The 13,044-nt window shown below is 44.3% G+C and overlaps 1 long non-coding RNA gene across 4 annotated transcripts in view; it reads right to left on the bottom strand.

Moving 5' to 3' along the window:
• Positions 1–12,780, bottom strand: part of LOC126064781 (uncharacterized) — a 185,642-nt gene extending 172,862 nt beyond the window's left edge. For 3 of the 4 annotated variants that reach the window (XR_007514638.1, XR_007514639.1, XR_007514640.1), the window contains exon 1: positions 12,614–12,780. This is a non-coding gene — a long non-coding RNA (uncharacterized LOC126064781). The remainder of the gene's footprint in view (positions 1–12,613) is intronic. The other variant, XR_007514637.1, reaches the window with a different exon arrangement.
• Positions 12,781–13,044: the final 264 nt, after the last annotated feature.

Below are 13,044 nucleotides of genomic sequence, written 5' to 3'. Positions count from 1 at the left end.
GACAGTTAATATCTTTGACCAGTTCTGATCTTGGGTTACAAGGCCACTCCAGAAGTCAGTAAAATCAATTAAACAACTCAAGCTACTTCGAGACCCCCAAAAGGAGAAGGCACTCCTGCTTCTTACGGTTTCTGGGGGGACACTTTATACCCAATGTCTTCTCTTTAATCATCACCATTGTTTCATTTAAACATTTGCATTTTTCTTCTTTTCAGCCAGTTGCTCAAAACATCTTTCTTTGACTCTGGTCTCCAAAAGCCTTTGACAAACTTTTGAGCAAAGGAAGACAACAAAGGATTTTTTTTTTTCTCTCTCTCTCTCTAGGGAGTCTGGCAGAATTAAAATAAATCAACATGATAACTCTACCAATCAGGCAGGGGTGGTAGTAGTTTTCAAGACAATCTTGGAAATTTAATTGATGACTTTAATTTCAAAGTGCATCTACACAGCTTGCAGCTCAGTGGTTGCATTTCCCCAAAGCAGTGATGGGAACGCACCATAGTCGCAGGGTTGTGGGCATCTAGAGGGTTGGCTAATAGCTCATCAGGCGAGGGGAGAAAGAGATGAGGGCCTTCAAACAAGGCTCCATTAATTCAGCATTTAGGAGGGAAGCAAGTAAAGCAACTTTAAAGCCAAGGTCATAGAATGCTTTAGGATGTTCCTCTGGGGAAACACAAAAAGGAGAGCTCATGAAAAACCTACTCAATAGAGACATCTGATTCCCTGACAAACTCTACCTGAGACTTAGGTGACGACAGGAGAAAATGGAAAAATGCCTCCCTGCCCCTGCAATCCCATTCTCTTCTACTCCTCCTTCTTCCAGGATAATTCCAACCAGATAATATCTTACCTCTTTCATTACTGTTGGGTTAACAGGTATACCAGCCACTTTTTATGCCTCTGGACCTCAGAAGTAAGGCGTTATTTCAGTTCTAATGCATTTAGCTCAAGGTGAGTCCCTATCGAAATGTGTGACGCTTAGCAGATAGGAGTTGGAGACTCTCATCCCTATATATAAGTTGAGCATTCTATTAGGCGATGCTTCCTGGATGTGTTAGCTTTTTAAACTTTTGCCTTTATTTTCTTTATTATCGTGCGATAAGGCTTGCAAGCGTAATTATGGCTATCCTGTGTAATAGTTTGGGATCCCTGATGGGTTTGTTTTGGTTTTTCTGTGTCATATTTGGAAATCCAGAATTTCCCCATGTATCCTAATGGAAAGGCACCCACAATAACTTATTTATATAGCTCTCATTTATATATTGTCACATCACAGATCAGTGGCAACACAGTGCCACTTGTCTCATTGGTGGCTTGTATTACTGGGTCATATTTCTCAAAATCCATATTGCCAACCAAAAATTTAAATGCAATCAATTAGAAGTATGCATTCCAATACTGAAAACATATGCCATCAAAAAAAAAAGAAAAAATGTAGTAATGAAAGAGTTACCTGGGAGGATATATAGCATATAGTAAATCTAAAACTTCTAAAATATTTAGTCTATTAATGAAAAATAGAAATAAAATTTAAAAATACATGTGCCCACCACAGGCATGCCTTACCAGCTGCCTGCCGAGCTCTCATTGCCATGCCCAGGACAAGGGGAGAACCCAATCAGGCAAATGATTTAAGATGAGTGTTCAAAAGGACATTCTTCTGTGTATTCACTCCCTGGGACCATTCACACTCTGCCCTGGAGTCCATTTGGCCATCAGGAACACCCATAGCCCTAGGATGCTCCAATATTGTAAGTCCTCAGAGCAAATCTGGGCCCTTTCTGAAGAATGTGTCAAAGTCAGGGCAAGGTCAGGCACTCAGTGACTATCCGTGGCTTCCACAGTCAACTTGTTCTCTATGTCTGTGTCCATCCACACGGCCTCCCCACTACTGAACTGGGTTAGAGAGGCTGAGAAAAGAAGTCATCCTGATGTACAGATTGAAGTGCTCTAGAGATATGCTATGAGTCAAAATTGGATCAAAAGCAACAGGTCTGGGGCTTTTTTTTTTTTTTTTTTTGGTATTCTGTGCCTAGCTTTATATTTACGGCAAGTCCCTGCCCTCAAGAAGCTTGTAGTCTCCTGGAGAAAACGGAGTTGCTGCGCCACTACTATTTTTGCTAGATGCCATCAAGTCAGTTTCGACTCATAGTGACCCTATGTACAACAGAACAAAACGTTACCCATTCCTGCACCATCGTCACAATTGTTGCTGTTTGAGCTCATTGTTACAGCCACTGTGTCAGTCCATCTCATTGAGGGTCTTCCTCTTTTTTGCTGACCCTCTACTTTACCAAGCATGATGTCCTTCTTCTGGAGCTGGTCCCTCCTAAGAATATGCCCAAAGTATGTGAGACGAAGTCTCGCCATCCATGCTTCTAAGGAGCATTCTGGGTGTGCTTCTTCCAAGATGGATTTGTTCGTTCTTTTGGCCGTACGTGGTATATTCAATATTCTTCACCAACACCATAATTCAAAGGCATCAGTTCTTCTTCAGTCCTCCTTATTCATTGTCCAGCTTTCGCATGCATATGAGGTGACTGAAAATACCATGGCTTGAATCTGGCACAGCTTAGTCCTCAATCAAATCCCATGGAAACAACAATCAAATCAAATGACGTATTTCACTGCGCAAATAAGTGGCAAAAGACCTTTTTAAAGTGTTAAAAAGCAAAGATGTCACTTTGAAGACTAAGGTGCTCCGCTACTAGGTCACACCCAAGTTTTCATCTGCAAGAGGAACAAAGTGAATAAGTGGTGAAGGATCATATATCCCCATAAGATCCCAGGGAAAAGGTCTAGAAGGTTGGTGTTCACCCAGGCAGCCTCAGTGGTCCACAGACCTGGGGTCTCTCCCATGAGCCCCCAGCCATCTCTTGAGATGCTTCCTCCCAGACCATTGGGGAAAACCAGTCTGAATTCAGCATTTATGAGAACAAAAGAGAAGCAGTTGTGACCCAGAGACTACAAATGTTTTTCTTAAGCAACCACAAGGGACAGCCTCTTTGGTGAGTGCTCTTACCAGATGGCTGGGGCTTGTCAGCTGCTTACAATCAAATCTTGCACCACTGAGTTAGTGCATCCCACACACTCAGCAAGATTCTGCTGAGTAGGGGAAAAAAAAAAAAAAAACGTGCTTGCTCCATACCTAGAAAGTGTCCTCTTGGGACGTGGGGGACAGAATCCAAAACCAACAAGAAGGCAATGGAAAACCGAAGACAGCACCCTGTCCAGGGCCATGTGTTTTGTTTTAAATTTATGGTGTTGGAGTCAAGGCAAGGAAAGAAGCTGGTTCTTCAAGCTGGTGTGGGCAGAGAGAGGCAGGAAAGGGTTAGGAGAGGAAATTGGGAGGGGGGTACTTGTTGGGGAGAGATGACTGATAGATGGGAAGAGAGAAATCAGGACAATTCAAAGTATAGTTGTCCCTCTGTATAGCATAGGATTGTTGTCAGGACCCCCTCAGATACCAAAATCCAGGGATGCTCAAGTCCCTTATATAAAACGGGGTAGTATTTGCATATAGCCAACACACATCCTCCTGTAGACTTCAAATCATCTCTAGATTACTTATAATACCTAATACGATGTTAAGTTCTATGTAAATAGTTGTTATACAGTACAGTATTGTTTAGGGAATAATGACAAACTGGAGGCAAGCAATACTCAAACAAGAAGTGCTGGAGAGAGACTGAGGATCTGTGGAATGGTGGGAGGCTACAGCAGGGGGTGCCTACACATCATTTCGGTCGTGTGGATTCAGCATAGTGCTTGGCACACAGTAAATTGAAGTTCTGGTTTTTGGAGCTTTATTTTTTTCTGAATATTTTCTATCCAAGGTGTGTTGAATCTGTAGATGCGGAACCCGTGGATACGGAGAACTGGCTGTATTTGCAAAAACTACCAAGTGCTAAAATTCAGTTTATTATTTATTTATTTTTATTATTTGGCAAATTTAGAACTCTTCTTGCTTAATTTCAGGTACAGAAAGATAAAAAGTCTGAACCCAGTCATATATCTCTATGTATGCCTGTGTGTGTGTATAGACACATATTGTGTCAGCGCTCATGATAGGAACTTTGGAAAACATAATTTAGTGGAATTTTCTTTTTTAATCATCCACGCTCTACTTCTTTAAGCATAAAATGTTGACATTGTTAGTTGCTGTCCAGTCAACTGAGACTCATAGTGACCTTATGGATAACAGAATGAAACATTGCTTGGCGCTGTGCCATCTTCATGATCGTGCGTATGTGTGAGTTCTTTGTTGCAGTTATTGTATAGTGCCTTCCAACCTAGGAGGCTCATCTTCCAGCACAATATTGAACAATACCCTGTTGTGATCCACAGGTTTTCATTGCCTAATTTTTGTAAGTAGATCACCAGGCCTTCCTGCCTAGTCTATCATAGTCTGAAGGCTTCACTGGAACCTGTCCTCCATAGGTGAGCCTGCTGGCATTTGAAATACTGGTGGCATAGCTTCCAGCATCATAGCATCATGTAAGCCACCACAGTATGACAAACTGATAGATGTGTAGAAACATAAAATGGTTTTCTTTTAAAGCAACCATTAGAACAACTGTTTTTCTGGGGCTGTGGGAGGAGAGGTGAGATGATTTCTAATGATATGGTTGAATATGATGCTGTTTGTTTTTAACTTCCCCATACTCCTCACACGCACAATAAAAAGTAGCTATTGAGCTTAACCTATAATCCTAGAAAGCACATTGGCTTTGAATGGCTGAATCTCCGTTTAGAAGCAAAAATTCTAGGAGAAACGATGTGGGCATTTGAAGTGCTCCCTCCAACAAACAACAGTAGTAGCAACCCTCGCCCTCTGATTCTGTAGTAGCAACCCTCGCCCTCTGATACTGTAGAAGCAACCCTCTCCCTCTGAATCTGCACCACCAGCCCTTTTCAGCTTCTTCCTAGAAACAGAATGAATACCCCTTCGGGAGCTGGGGCCATGGTGGCTTAATTGGATACCCCCAAACAGTGGACTAAGGCCAAGTAACTAGGATTTTGCAAAAATACCCAAGTTTGCTGGGGATATCCAGTGTCTGTACACCTAGATATCACCTGGAACTGCCAGACTTGTTCACACCTGCTTATCATTCCAAGGCACAGAGCAGGCAGACGTGTTCCTATAAGACTAATGAACAAGGAAATGCAAACCTCTACCTGGGAACAACTCATTTATGTGCCCTTCCCCAAGCCATTCCAAGCAGCAAAGGCATAAGGGGTCTGACTTGTACTCAATAAAATACTTGGTATCTTGTCTTCCTGCCCCCTACACCAAGTTACACAAACATGAAAGTGAAACCCAGAAATCCTCTTATAAATTCAAGTAAAACTTATTACTTAGGTTAGCCACCTTCTGCCACCCAGTGCTTTTAATAAACTCAGATTAGAGCCCTCGAGGACTCAATTTCCACATTTATAAAACGGGGTGAGGTAACAGCTCACAGGGCTGCGGACAGTGTGAAGCTACCCACACATGCAGTTTCTGCAGGACGTCTGGCTCTCAGGCTACCCTGGAGTGTGAGCCCCCCTCCCTGTCCTCCTCCTAGTCTCCACAACCCTGATCCTGCAGCACACTTCCTTTGATAAACGTAGTTGGGCAGCTTGTAAAATTGTCAGTGTTTGAATCTGATAATGGCAAAGAAGAAAATAAAATTTCGTAACATCTGAAATAATACCAGGAGCTCAGGAATTATCTGTCAAAGGGAAGCTTGGTTTGGAAAAATGTTCCTTATTTTTCACATTCCCCAGTGTGAAAGCGTCACTGGAAAGGGCCTGAATGCTGGACTTGCTGAGGTGGAAAGTGACTTAATGGTGGGAGAACTGGAATTTGAACACTAAAACTTCTAGAGAAATAAAAAGACAGGGGAAGAAGAAAAGAAGGAAAGGGAGACTCCTTCCTAGAGTTGGGATGAATACTGCCATCCAAACCCAGTCAAATTCTCTTTGACTAAAAGGTGACTTTAGGATGTGTGTACACTTGTATCCAACAGTAAACAATTGGAAATGTATCCATAAAACTTGGTTATGATGCTGTAATTTTCCCTCTGGAAAATTGCTCCATTGTGAGTGATTTCACTTGTTGGTTTGTTTGCTTGTTTATTTGTTTGAATTCTGGTGAGATGCTAATAATAGCATAGGCCTCATTGTTGACAAGGGTAGTTAAGTGTTTCTAAATTAGGATTTCAATGTCCTTTACTGCCGTTGGATGTGAGCTTTCTCTGGAAGAGAGTATGAAGGGCCGAGTGCAAATATACTATCCTAGTTTGTTTGTTTTTAATTCTATTAAGGCTTTTCCCAGTCATTTAAGCCAGCCAAAGGCATTTTAAACATGAAAGGATCCCTTATTAGCATGGCCCCCAATATGTGACCTTGTCGTTGTGTGCCATTGAGTCTATTCCGACTCGTACTGACCCTATAGGACAGAGCAGAACTGCCTCATGGGGTTTCCAAGGAGTGGCTGGTGGATTTGAACTGCCAACCTTTTGGTTAGCAGCTGAGCTCTTAACTACTGTGTTTTCAATCACCTCATATGTGTGCGAAAGCTGGACAATAAATAAGGAAGACTGAAGAAAACTTGATGCCTTTGAATTGTGGTGTTGGCAAACAATACTGAATATACCATGGTCTACCAGAAGAACGAACAAGTCTATTTTGGAAGAAGTATAGCGAAAGTGGAAACCCTTGTGGCATCGTGGTTAAGTGCTACAGCTGCTAAACAAGAGGTTGGCAGTTTGAATCCACCAGGCGCTCCTTGGAAACTCTATGGGGCAGTTCTACTCTGTCCTATAGGGTCGCTATGAGTCAGAATCAACTCGACGGCACTGGGTTTGGTTTTGGGTTTGGATACCGAAAGTACTCCTTAGAAGTGAGGATGGTAAGAATTGGTCTTGTACTTTGGTGATGTTATCAGGAGGGACCAGTCTCTGGGGAAGGACATCATGCTTGGTAAAGTAGAGAGTCAGCAAAAAAGAGGAAGACCCTCGAAGGGATGGATTGACACAGTGGCTGCAACAGTGGGCTCAAAATATTGTGGGGATGGCTCAGGACTTGGCAGTGTTTCGTTCTGTTGTACATAAGGTCGCTATGAGTCAGAACAAACTGGACGGCACCTAACTACAACAAAGATCTTTAAGGAAGCAGGTCACCGGGCTTTTCTTCCTCTGAGCAGCTGGTGGGTTCAAACTACCAACCTTTCAGTTAGCAGCCGAGCACTTAACCATTGAGCCACCAAGCCTCTTTTAGTATATAATAGATGAACAATAAATAGTATATAATAGATGAACAATAAATATAAAATGAGAAGATAAGGAATGAATGCATAAGGAAATAACAGAATTGATGGGAAGTACTTTCAAGGTTCTGGCTATTCCTCTCCTTTCTTCAATCCACCACCCAAAACCCCATTTCCTAGAAAATGCCCAAATTACACCAGATCTAAGCCTGGTTTTAGGGGACCACTAGGCTAACACTGGCTTTTATCCCATACCCTCCTCTTAAGTAACCGGTCAGTGTATTTTGCCTCTTATCCTTATGGAGTTTGTAGTGGTAGCAGTGTTCCCAGCTCCTCTGATCACAAAAATCACCTGGTTTGCTTACTAAACAGCTTTCCAAGTTCTTCCTGTGGTTCTCAGCCTCGGCTGCACATTAGATTCAACGGGGGAGATTTTAAAACTCCTCCTGGCCAAGCTGTCTTCTAGACCAACTCCATCAGAAACCCAGGGTGTGGGAGCAACATCAGTCAGCTTAAAGCTCCCCGATGATTCCCTGTGCAGCTAAGTTTGAGCACCACCGTAGAGACTGTGATTCAGCAGGTCTGCTTTGGGCCCACAGATTTTGTGTGCTCAACAAGTACCCCCGGCGATTCTTATCATTCATTATGGAGAGTTTGGAAATCCTAGGCTACTGTTTGGAGCCCTGGTGGCACAGTGGTTAAGAGCTCAGGCTGCTAACAAAAAGGTCGGCAGTGCAAATCCACCAGGCACTCCTTGGAACCATATGGGGCAGTTCTACTCTGTCTGATAAGGTCTCTACGAGTCGGAATCGACTCGATGTTAATGGGTTTTATGGAAAGGCTACCGTTTAGGGCCAGATCAAGTATTGTTTTGGGAAGAAGGGTCAATTTCTCACAAAACTAGTCAGTTAAAACTCACTCCCCTGACCAGTTTAGTGGTTCAGGGGCTGACACCTAATTAAGGTGAACCGATCTTATTTTCTCATCTGGGTTATTGAAAGGGGAGTCACTTGGTTGCAGGCGGTGGCCTTTGTGAGAACATGTACAGAAGACTTGGGATGACCACTAGATTAATTTCCTAGGGCTTCCATAACAAAGTACCACAAACTGGGTGACTTAAAGCAACAGAAATTTATTCTCTCACAGTTCTGGAGGCTAGTACTCTGAAATCAGGGTGTTGGCAAAGTTGATTCCTTCGGAGCTCTCTGAGGGAGAATCTGTTCCAGGCCTCTCTCCCAGGTTCTGGTGGTTGCCAGCCATCCTTGTCTTTCCTTGGTTTGTAGACACATCATTCCAATCTCTGTCTCTATCTTTACATTGCCTTCTTCTCTGTGTGTGTGTGTTCTCCCCTCCTCTCCTGTCATTGGATTTAGGGCCTGCCCTAGTCCAGGATGATCTCACCTCAAGATCTTAAATTAATTACAGTTCCAAAGACACTTTTTCCAAATAAGATCACTTGCACAGGTTCCAAGGGTTAGGACTTGGCCATATCTTTTGTGGGGCCACAATTCAACCCACTGAGGTACTACTGGTGTAAGCTTACCGGGTCACACATCTTGTGTTGTTTTCTAGTTGTAAGTTTTGGATTTGACTGAGTCTGCTTCAGTGGGTGGTCAGAAGCCTAGGGGAGGTATTGGTCATTCAGATGGCTTCCCAATATTTGCCATTAAATGGTTTAATCCATGAAGTCATTTGCCAGTAGACTTTCTCTCTGGAACATCAAGCAAGTCATTAGACTTATATTTTGGCTAGGCTGAGATTATTAGTCAACATCACATGGACTCTAAGTTGCTCAGCAATTTCAAAGTGAAATAGCACAACATCCTAGTAAGCCCCACAGAAATTTGAGGAAAATAGAGTCAAACGTGATGAAAGATTCCGAGTTAGCCTAATGAGGACCACAACGGTCAACTTCTGTTTGTCAGATACAGACTCATTTCTTTCATATATATTGTCATTAAAATGAGCCCCAGTGAAGCTATAATGATTTGAATGATCTACTTCTGCTATTCAGGGATTGAAGCCCTGGTGGTACAGTGGTTAAAGCACTCCGCTGCTAACCAAAAGATGTGGCAGTCTCCTTCTGTAAAGATTTACAGCCTTGGAAACCCTATGGGGCAGTTCTATGGGGTTGCTATGAGTCAGAATCAACTCAAGGGCAACGAGTTTGGTTTTGATTTATTCAGGGATTAAGGAAAACTGAGTTCAAGTCTTGGCTAGTCCATTTACAAGTTGCAGGACACTAGGAAAGTTAGTCCATGACTGTGCCTCACTTTCCTCATCTGTTAAATGAAAATAAACCTATGCTCTCTCAAGGAGGTCCTGAAGATTCAATTAATGAGACGATGCAGGCAAAGCAGGTGCAAACAGCAAGCACTAATAAATGCCAGGACTTTGAACTGGTTCATTCCGGTTTGCAACCCTGATAAAGGCTGGTAACCTCCTTTGGCCCCATATTGTTATTCATTAAATCAAGAAGCTCTTCCCACGTGAACTGATTATATAATGCCTCATGGTATCTCTCTGTTCATATGGAAATGAAAGCAAGAAAAAGTCCTGGAATGGAAGTCAGAAGAAGTGAATTCTAACCCAAATATCAAGCACTACTCAGCTGCGTGGTCTGTGGTGACTGGGTTTAGTGAATTCTCTGGGCCTCAGTTTCCTTATCCACAAAATAGGCTACTTCAGGATTATTGTTCTCGTCAGCCATCTCCAAGTCCCTTACACTCTCCATAGTGCATGATTTACATCTTTGCTGGCAAAATCATGTCAGCTAGACATTTAGGTTTTCTTCTCATTTATCCCCGACTTTCACACCATGGGTGATTCACCGATAATCTCTTAACTAAGAGTAAAATCAGCACAATCCAGAGAATAAATACCAGGCCTCGCTTTTGCCAGGAAAGAAGATTTGGATTTGGAGGCAAAACAGATGCAAGAACATGCGGCTTTTCTGCCAGGCCCAGTGGAGAGTGTATTCAAGGCTTGTCCCCTCCCTGAGGACCTGGCACCGCCCCAACCTCACACTCACATGGACTGGCGTTTACAGCCACTCGAAAACCTCCCAAGTATGTATTTCATAAAAGCAGAAGCCTGGTCCAAATCCCCGCTAATGTCTCCGAAGGGAAAGAACAGAGTCAGTAATCAGGGCTGTGTTTGTGTGCTGTAAATTCCCAAATCCCTATTCCCTCTCTGTGTGCACGTGCGTGCACACAAGCGTGCGCGCACACACACACACACATAAACACAGCCATAAATATATACACTCCCATTTAATAGACTGGAGATTCAAATAACAGTTAAAATGTAATAAAACTGACTAATCTGCAGGGTGTGTGCCGAAGTGTGTGTGTGTGTGTGTGAGAGAGAGAGAGACAGAGTGAGAAAGAGAGAGAGAGACTTTACAAGCCTCCTTTACTTGAGGTCTGAACTTTCTAAGACCTGAGATTCCTGTGGACATTTAAATACACTGTCCTCATAGGACTATCCTTATTCTTCCACTGTCCTTCCAGTCAACTCTGACTCATGGCGACCCCATGTGCATTAGAGTGGAACTGTGCTCCATAGTTTTCAGTGGCTGATTTTTCAGAAGCAGACAGCCAGGCTTTTCTTCCTAGGCACCCCTGGCTAGACTTGAAGCTCTAACCTTAAGCCTCTTATACCTGGATTCAGGATCGGCTGCATAATTTGCTGGCCCAGTGGAAAATGGAAAGGCAGGGTTCATTCTTTAAAACTTATTATAAATTTCAAGACAGCAAAAGCAGAGCATTAACCAAATGTGGGACTCTTCTAGGTGTACAGCCCCATATGACTGCACAGTCTCACAGCCATGAAGCCAGCCTGCTGTGCAGGACAACAGATAGAGCCTCTGGCTGGAATTCTCACAACATGCACCATTATCATGCTAATATGCACTTGTGGACCTGTGAGCATCACAGACACAGCTTAAGTCTTTGGCATCATTTTGGCCTAGGTTTGAATCCTGTTGGGCCATGTACTAATAGAGTCAATCTTGGGCCCTTCCCCTAGCCATCTTGAACTGCAGTTTCTTCATCTATTAAGACACCAAAGTCCTTGGATAGTAAAAATGGTTAACGTGCTCGGCTGCTAACCAAGTGGTTGGTGGTTTGAATCCACCTAGAGGCACCTCGGAAGAAAGGCCTGGCAATCTATTGCCAAAAAGTCAACTCTTGAAAACCCTATGGAGCACAGTTGTACTCTGACACACATGGGGTCGCCATGAGTCAAGGTGGGCACCAAGGCAGCTTTTTTTTTTTTTTTAATTGGAGACAGGGCAACCTTTTTCCCAGAATTACCAAAACCAAAAGCCAAACCCATTACCGTCTAGTCCATTCCAACTCATAGCGACCCTAACCCAATAGGACAGAGTATAACTGTCCCATAGGGTTTCCAAGGTTGTAATCTTTAGGGAAGCAGATTGCCACATCTTTCTTCCGCAGAGTGGCTGGTGAGTTCTAACCGCGGACCTTTGGGTTAGCAGCTGAGCACTTAACCACTTCGCCTTCAGGGCTTCTTCCCGGAATTACAGTGAGAATTGAATGCAGTAAGACTCCACGGCACTGAGTTTTTTGTTTAAGACATACAAAGCCCTAAGGAAACAGCCTGGCACATAACAGGTGTTCAGACTAGTGGTTCCTGCCGTTCCTTTGGGCACAGATCCTGCAGATTCCTTCAAACAAATAAGCACCGCATTAAAAATGAAGCTATTGTCATCGAGGTTTGCAAGTTGTCTTTGGCGATCGTGGCCAAGTGGGATTTGGGAGCCTGAAATACCATGTTCGATCTCTCTGTTCTTTCATTTCTAGCGGGTCGCCAAGGCAGAGAGGTTTCGCCCTTGGGTGGAAAGCAATGATCCTCTGAAAAGGCTGTCCCTTGGCGTCTGAATTTGGATATTACTGGAAAAGCAAGCACCAACTGGGAGTGAAGATGCGTTGCAAAGGGAACGGGGGAGGGGAGGAAGAGAAGGAAAGAAAAGTTAGCGCTGGAGTGTGAAGCGTCCCCTGGTTTGTTTTTTTGGCAGGGACTGTGAACTTTTTGGCAGCCAAGTTCCTGGAGCAGGGCCGGAGGTTCCGTGGCTCCTATTGGTCCATCTGCAGCTGTTGCTACGCGGATGGACCAATAGCATGAGAGGGGCGTTTTGGGCTCCGCCCCTTCCCTGGGCCTGGCGCTGGAGCCGTAGGGACCCGCTGGAGCTGCTCCTGCCCTGGGCGCTTTTTTGTGGGGGGAGGGGTTGGGGGTGGGGGAGGGGTGGCGGGGGGACGGGGGAGAAGAGAAAGGGAGACACTGCGCAAACTGGGATGGTTCACCTGTCAAACTCGTTCCTCCTGTCTCCCGGCTTACCTTGCCCTCTTGGCTTTGCACAACCTGGAGGCATAGGGCGGGATGCGCGGGTTTGATGGTGATTCTTCTTCTTTTTCCTGGTGAGTGCGTGCGTGCGTGCGTGCGTGCGTGTGTTGTGTCTTAATGACTATCAACTCTGTGAACTTTCGCTGGAGCACTTGCTGCTGCTTCTGCCTCCCTCTTTCCCCCTCTCTCTAACTGGCGGGTAGGTCACTCCCAAAACTTGAATTCTCTACAGACACACACACACACACCACACACACACACACCCCCCACACACACCACACACACACACCCCCCACACCACACACACCCCCCACGCACACCACACACACACACCACACACACACACACACCACACCACACACCACACCACACACACACCCCACGCACACCACACACACACACACCACACCACACCACACACACAC

The sequence above is a fragment of the Elephas maximus genome, chromosome 21, assembly GCF_024166365.1.
Source record: "Elephas maximus indicus isolate mEleMax1 chromosome 21, mEleMax1 primary haplotype, whole genome shotgun sequence".
NCBI classification, from domain to species: domain Eukaryota; kingdom Metazoa; phylum Chordata; class Mammalia; order Proboscidea; family Elephantidae; genus Elephas; species Elephas maximus.
This window is presented reverse-complemented; position numbering and strand designations above follow the sequence as displayed.